This window comes from Nothobranchius furzeri, chromosome 14, assembly GCF_043380555.1.
Source record: "Nothobranchius furzeri strain GRZ-AD chromosome 14, NfurGRZ-RIMD1, whole genome shotgun sequence".
Lineage (NCBI taxonomy): Eukaryota > Metazoa > Chordata > Actinopteri > Cyprinodontiformes > Nothobranchiidae > Nothobranchius > Nothobranchius furzeri.
The window spans coordinates 10,510,328-10,518,387 of NC_091754.1; positions in this window are offsets into that span (position 1 = coordinate 10,510,328).

The following is an 8,060-nucleotide window of genomic DNA, read 5'->3' on the forward strand; positions in this document are numbered from 1 at the left end:
ATCTTATTATTCTGCTCTGATTGAACTCTGCCTGAGTGGTTATTCTTTTCTTAGCCAGCCCCAGGGTTCTGGTCGTGGTGGAGGCCTAGCTGTTGTTTTCAGGGACCATCTTCCATGTAGCTCTACAACCTCTGGTCACTTTACTTCCTTTGAACTGCAGCTGATTAAAGTCTGGCGTAAGGACCCGTTCTACTGTGCTGTGGTCTATCTTCCACCTGGTCCAAGCAGTTCTTTCCTTCAGGAGTTTAGTGACTTTCTATCCTCCACTGTGAAGCTGTCCAGACTGGTGATTGTTGGTGATTTTAACATCCACGTTGATGATCCCTCTGATCACTTTGCCATGAATTTCTCCAGCCTTATGGACTCCTTTGGCTTTACCCAGCATGTTTCTGGCCCCACACACACCAGGGGGCACACTCTAGACCTTGTTTTTACCCTGAGTCTAAATGCTGACAGTGTTTGTCCTGAGGACGTTTATATTTCAGATCACCATTGCATTTTCTTTAACTTGTCAGTTTCTGCGTCCCCACCTGCTGCTCGCTGCATGGTTAGTTCTCATTTTCTTAATGAGAGCACAGCTAGAAATTTTTCTGCTGCTTTTGATCCACCCTGTTCTTCTGATAACGACCCAAATTCCTTAACTTCTCAGTTTAATGAGCACTGCCTCTCCATTCTGGACAACATCTGTCCTGTCAGAACCAGATCAGTTCCTGCAGTGAACCCTACTCCCTGGTTTACTGACAGCCTTCGCAGTCTAAAGCACCAATGCAGAAAAATTGAGCGCTTGTGGAAGAAAACCCATCTCCACGTCCATCTGCTGCACCTAAAGGATCTTCGGTCATCCTTTAACTCTGCAGTCAGAGACTCCAGTGTTTTCTATTTCTCCAACCTGGTGTCCCAGAGCAAAGGGAACCCCAAGGTGCTGTTTAACACCATCAGCAGCATCGTCTCTCCTGCCTCTCCAACAGCCTCCATCCACTCTGTTGCAGACTGTGAGAACTTTCTGTCTTTCTTTGTGGACAAAGTCAATAAGGTTAGATCTAGCATCTCTCCTTCAGCCTTATCGCTGCCTCTCCTGGCTCCAACCAGGCCCATCATCCTAGATAGCTTTGCTCCTGTTTCTTTGCCTGAGTTAACCAAACTAGTTAACTCTATGAAGACCTCTGCATGCCCCCTCCACATCTTACCCTCATCTTTGTTTAAAAGTGCTTTACAGTCCATCGGTCCCAGTGTGCTCTCTATAATTAATGCTTCTCTGGTTTCTGGTCAGGTCCCTGCTTACTTTAAGAACGCTGTAATCCACCCGCTTCTTAAAAAACCAAGTCTTGATGCCTCTCTGCATAGCAGCTTCAGACCCATCTCTAAACTTCCGTTCATCTCCAAGATCTTGGAAAAGTTGTGGCTAAACAACTCACAGCTGCTCTTGATGAACATAACATCTATGATAGCTTACAGTCAGGTTTTCGTAGAGCTCGTTCTACTGAAACAGCTCTTCATAGGGTCTCTAATGACCTTCTGACCCACAGTGATGCAGGGGACTGTTCTGTTCTGGTCCTGCTGGACCTGACTGCAGCCTTTGACACTCTTGACCATCACCTGCTACTGGAGAGGCTGAGAGACTGGGTAGGCCTATCCGGATCTGCTCTGGAGTGGTTCTCCTCTTATCTCTCTGAGCGCTCCTTTTCTGTGGCCGTCTCCAAGTTTAGGTCCTCCACCACCTCTCTTACCCATGGTGTCCCACAAGGGTCTGTGCTGGGGCCTCTGCTCTTCCTCCTCTATATGCTTCCTCTTCAGATCATCGTGAGCTCCCTCAAAGGAATCTCCTACCATGTTTATGCAGATGGCATCCAACTGTACATCTCCTTTAAGCCCCATGAGATGTCTAAGCTGCAGCTGTTACACACCTGCTTAGACTCTATCAAAACCTGGATGGCTGGGAGCTTTCTACAGCTGAATGAAGATAAGACTGAGATCCTCATCTGTGCCCCAGACAAGCTGGTTCCCAAAGTCAGAGACTCTCTTGGTCAGCTTGCTTCCCACACCAAACCTTCTGTCAGGAATCTTGGCGTGACTTTTGACCCGGCTCTCACCCTGGATTCTCATGTCAGTTCTCTTGTTCGCTCTTCCTTCTTCCATCTCAGGAACATTGCTAAGCTGAGTCCCATTCTGTCCCGCTCTGAACTTGAGACTGTTCTCCACACCTTCATCTCCTCATGCTTAGACTACTGTAACTCTCTTTTCACGTGTCTGAGCAGAACCTCCCTGAACCGTCTACAGGTGGTTCAGAATGCCTGTGCTCGGCTTCTGACCAAGTCCTCCAAACACACCCACATCACCCTGCATCTCCTCCAGGTTCACTGGCTGCCAGTCAACTTCAGGGTTCATTTCAATATCCTGGTTCTGGTCTATAGGGCCTTACATGGACAAGCACCATCTTACATTGGCGATCTTCTTAGTCCCTACACCCCCAGCAGGTCCCTGAGGTCCAGTAATCAAAGCCTACTGGTTGTGCAGCACCAGGCTAAAGACCAAAGGTGACAGATCATTTGCTGCTGTGGCCCCCAGACTCTGGAACTCTCTCCCCCTGAGCCTGAGATCAGTGGACTCAGTGGTCTCCTTTAAAAAGCAGCTGAAGACTCACTTGTTCAAGCTGGCTTTTGTATGACCTTCTTCACCACTCTCTCTTTATTCTGCTCTCCCCACCTATTCCACCTTCCTCAGGATCCACTGATTTTCCTCTTTCCTATTCTCTCTCTCTTTCTTAACATTTTTTAATCATAATTGCCTATTTTTGCTCATTTTAAATATATTTTTAAACATTTTCTAAATGCTTTTTTATATTTTTACATTTTTCATTTTTGTGAAGCACCTCATGATTTTTATCTTGAGAGGTGCTATAGAAATGATATTTTCTTCTTCTTCTTCTTCTTCTACAATTTATTATTTATCATTACTATGCCAATTTGCCACCTATTGAACTACTCGGGAATATAAAAGGGAATTGAAAAGGAAATGGGTTGATAGACAGAATGGACAGTGGTACTGATGTCGATAAAAAATGATCAATTCCCACCCCTAATGGGAACTATTCACCCTCCTCCCTGCAGGCCTGAGTGGCCTGGAAACAGCTAGCTCCAGCAGAGGCTTTGGTCCTCATCAACTCTGACCCTTAAACTTGAGCATAATATGCACTAATTTAATTAATTTAGCAAGAAACTAAATTTCATTTAAGTTATGATTAATAAAGTGTTACAATTGACAACAACGACCATGTTTAACCATGTTGGGATTGTCGTTGTCGTCGTCTTCCTCCGTTTATCCGGGCCCAGGTCGTGGGGGCAGCATCCCAACTACGGAGCTCCAGACCGTCCTCTCCCCGGCCTTCTCCACCAGCTCCTCCAGCAGGACCCCAAGGTGTTCCCGGACCAGATTGGAGATGTAACCTCTCCAACGTGTCCTGGGTCAACCTGGGGGCCTCCTGCCGGCAGGACATGCCCGAAACACCTCCCCAGGGAGGCGTCCAGTTGGCATCCTGACCAGATGCCCAAACCACCTCAACTGGCTCCTTTCGATCGAGAGGAGCAGCGGTTCTACTCCGAGTCCCTCCCGAATGTCCGAGCTCCTCACCCTATCTCTAAGGCTGAGCCCGGCCACCCAACGGAGGAAACTCATTTCGGCCGCTTGTATTCACGATCTCGTTCTTTCGGTCATTAACCAAAGCTCATGACCAAAGGTGAGGATTGGGACGTAGATCGACCGGTAAATCGAGAGCCTGGCTTTCTGGCTCAGCTCCTTCTTCACCACGACAGATCGGCTCAGCGTCCTCATCACTGCAGACACTGAACCAATCTCCCTGTCGATCTCCCGATCCCTCCTACCCTCACTCGTGAATAAGACCCCGAGATACTTAAACTCCTCCACTTGAGGCAGGACCTCTCCCCCGACCCGAAGTTGGCAAGCCACCCTTTTCCGGTTGAGAATGTTGGGATTGATTTTTTTAAACTTTTTAAACTTTTGTTTGCAGGTTTCTAGATTTTGGCATTAACTTATTTTCCTTTGCTTCCATCAGTTTCTTTAGTCATCTTGTGATTTTTGCCTCTGTTTCCTCTTAATGCTCTCAGCTGTTTGTGATCTGGAATCAGCCAGCTGCTCCTTGTTTCATTAACCACCCTCCCTGTTAATTAAACCCTGCTGGTTTCACCTATTCCCAGTCAGGTCCTACTGTTTGTGTCAGCTCATTGTGTTTTATTATGAAATGCCACTCTAGTCAGCATTTGGGCCATTTGGTATTTTATTGCCAAATAAAGAAACAAAAACCTATTTCCCATCATTTTTAGCTTAAAACATCACTTATGTTTAGATGATACACAATTTACTAGCAATCCTTTAAATTCACTCAAATATGTGAAAACTGAAAATAAAACCTAAAAGTAAAGCTATCAGTTTAGAAAAGAGGTTTTTATATTTCACCTGTGATCAATTTTCACATAAAGTTCAGACGACCAAACCCTAAAAGTCAAGGATTTGTGATCCTAATGATTTAGGACTCTGGTGTAAAGAAAGAGACGTCTTTGTAGTCGAGGCCAGAGGCGGATCATGTGAGATGACTCCCGGCCGGATTTGGCCCGGTAACTTTATACGTGTGCCAGTTAGCTAAACGCCCGTCCAAAGCTGCGTCTAATCAGGACCTTCAGTTTGGTCACATTTTGTCTCCAAATGATTCTTTGTTAAGCTTCATAATTCCCAGTTTTTTTAGCTGGGAATTTGCTAAAAGCAGCTTGGCTTGGGATTGCTCACGAATGTCAGGTCTTCTCGGGATTTTCCGCACACTTGATGGTTGTTTTAGGCTGAAAACAAATCAAAACAAGTGTCTTTTGTTTTAGGTTTAATAGATGTGGAACAGTGGGCCGAGGAGGGGAGCTGGGGGTGGGGTGGGCTCTCTGTGTGTAAAAACACATGTATGTTGGCATGGAGAATCTAAGATCCACCCTAGATTCAGGACAACATTTCCCCCTGGGATTGTTGAGGGGAGTTTTGAACCCCCCCACCCCCACCCCCCACCCCCCCCCATAAAAAACTCATGTCATCTTCTGCTCAGCTCTTCATGATCAGCAGACCTCACCATGGCTGCAGGTGCCTTCTGCTGGAGTCGCTGCGGACAAAAAGAAAATCCAGCCCAAAGAATTGGGCTCATTTGTAGCTTTAAGCTGTAAAATGCTACAAAAATGAGATTTAAAAAAAATTATTTTGTAATTTTCTGGATTCACTCTGGAATTGGGTTACAAACGGCCCACGGGCCTCTGGACCTGGAAATCAAATGTTCTGTTGATGTGATCCTGAAACAGCTGATCCACATTTAGGATCTCAGATCTTTGATGAGCGGGGTTGGATGAAACCCAGCAGACGCTTGTCCGGTTTGGGATTCCAGCGTCGGAGAAATTCTGGGATGTGCTCGGGCATCCTTTCATCTCCTGTTCAGTGACGACATTAATCACTATCACAGCGTGTGATTGGTGAACTCGTGTGTTCGTGCAGCTCAGTGTCATTTTTATAAATGCATTTCTGACTCTTGCTGCAGGATTTTGAAGTGTGTGTGTGTGTGTGTGTGTGTGTGTGTGTGTGTGTGTGTGTGTGTGTGTGTGTGTGTGTGTGTGTGTGTGTGTGTGTGTGTGTGTGTGTGTGTGTGTGTGTGTGTGTGTGTGTGTGTGTGTGTGTGTGTGTGTTGCGTGAGATAAGAGCTTTGAAGTCCAAAATGCAGTTGTCAGTGTCGGTTGACAAATAGTAATTACTGTTCGCTGCCTCGCAAATCAAATCTTCTGCTACTTCTTCATTAAAATAACTTTAATAGATTCTCATTTTAATACATCACATCTGGAGTCGGGTCAGAACCTCAGGGAAGCATGCCCAACATGCACAAAAATAAATCTTCCTAAATAAGGACCTAAATGATCACCGTGCTCTGGAGATACGTTCATCATCCCTGATGGTGTCTAAAAAGGTCAAAGGGTAGGGATCAAGTCCTGCAGAGATAGATAGATAGATGATAGATAGATGACAGATAGATAGATAGATAGATAGATAGATAGATAGATAGATAGATAGATAGATAGATAGATAGATAGATAGATAGATAGATAGATGATAGATAGATAGATAGATAGATAGATAGATAGATAGATAGATAGATAGATAGATAGATAGATAGATAGATAGATAGATAGATAGATAGATAGATAGATAGATAGATAGATAGATAGATAGATAGATAGATAGATAGATAGATAGATTCTCTACTAAAATAATTATGTCATGATTAATTGGCAGCAAAATAGAAATTCCAGTCAGATTTAACTCTAGATGGAAGCGTCACATATTACTACTGCTAGTAAACAAATAAATAAATAAAATCCCATCATTGGAGCTTATTTTTGACACACTTTGATTTTGGCTAGCTCACACTAGCTGTTAGCTTATCAGTCCTAGAGGGTGTGAACCACATACGTACACTGCTTGGCCACAAAATGTCACCACCTGGATTTAGCTAAGCAAACAGGTAGGAGCCTCCTATTGGATATTTACTGCACAGATGATTATCTTTCAGTGTTACAAGCTATTTAACCCCAACCGATCAACGAGTTGCTTCTCATTCCTTAAACAACCATGTGGAAAGACATATCTGGTAGTTGTGGAAAAGATGTTATTCTGTTTGAGAAGGGTCAGATCATTGGCATCAAGCAAAGAAAACCTCTAAGGAGATGAAAAAATGACTAAAATTGGGTTAAGAGCTGCCCAACGCTTTGTTAAAACTGGTCTGAGTCCAGATGGACCCTGGTCCAGAGTGATGGTGCATCAGGGTAAGAAGAGAGGCAGAGGCTGAGCATGTGCTGATGGCCGATCACCGGATACACAGCAGCGTTTGAAGCTGATGGCAGCTCGTTAGCAAACATCCACAAACAATTAAGACATATTTTCGTCTAATTTTTTTTACTGACAACGCAAAAAATAATCTGGTAAGTATAACTCACTCAATCTGGAGGTAAGTGAAGAAAATTTAGAAAGTTTACTAAATTATATTGATGAAGTTTTGAGTTATTCGTTATGGGTCCGAAGAAATCAGCGGCTGAGCCTGAAACACCTGGGACCAAGAGGAGCCGTCCTCAGGACTCGCCTGAGGCCTCATCTCCCCGTAAGGACATATTAGAATTATTGGATTCTATAGATAAACGGCTTCTGGGATTTGAGGGACGACTTCATCTGCTAGAAGTTCTGCACCAGGAGTTTCAGAACCTCCGTCAGTCTCTGGAGTTCAGCCAGGAGCAGGTGGAGCGGCTCGCCGCTGAGAATGCGTCTCTGCGGGAGTTCATGTCTTCCCTGGAAGAGGGAATGATGCGGATCACCCTGGACAACAAGATTCTGAAGGAGACGGTTTTGGACCTTCAGGCCCGTAGTATGAGGGATGATTTGGTTTTCGCAGGCCTGCCGGAGCAGACCGGAGGGACGGAGGACTGCAAGCAAACAATAAAAAACTTTCTCAAGACCCAAATGAAAATACCCGAAGAAACGGTGAAAAACATCACCTTTGACCAGGTACACCGCCTTGGAGCTAAAAGAGTGGATAGCAGAAGACCTCGTCCCATCATGGCTAAATTTGAACATTTTAAGCAGAAGGATCTTGTTAAGTCACGGAAGAGAGCTCAAAGGAAAAGACCAGCGTAAATGACCAGTTCCCTAAGGAAATCCTGGATCGGCGCCGAGTTTTTTTTACGCTGCGCAAAAAGTTTATCCAGGATGGGAAGAGAGCTGTCATCTCGGTTGATAAGCTTTACGTGGACAATAAACTTTACAAGGAGCGGGGAGTGACAGACTGGCTGTATTAGCCCAAAATCAGGTCAGACATTTATTATGCTTATCAGGATTCACTGGGTTTGATCACGTCAGGATTTAACAGCTGCTAAATCCGTTTTCTAGATGATAAGATCACCTGTTCGTCACCACCTCACACCCCTATCACCTTTTATTTTTAGTTCTTTCTTCTTTTTTAACCTGTATCTGTATTTTCC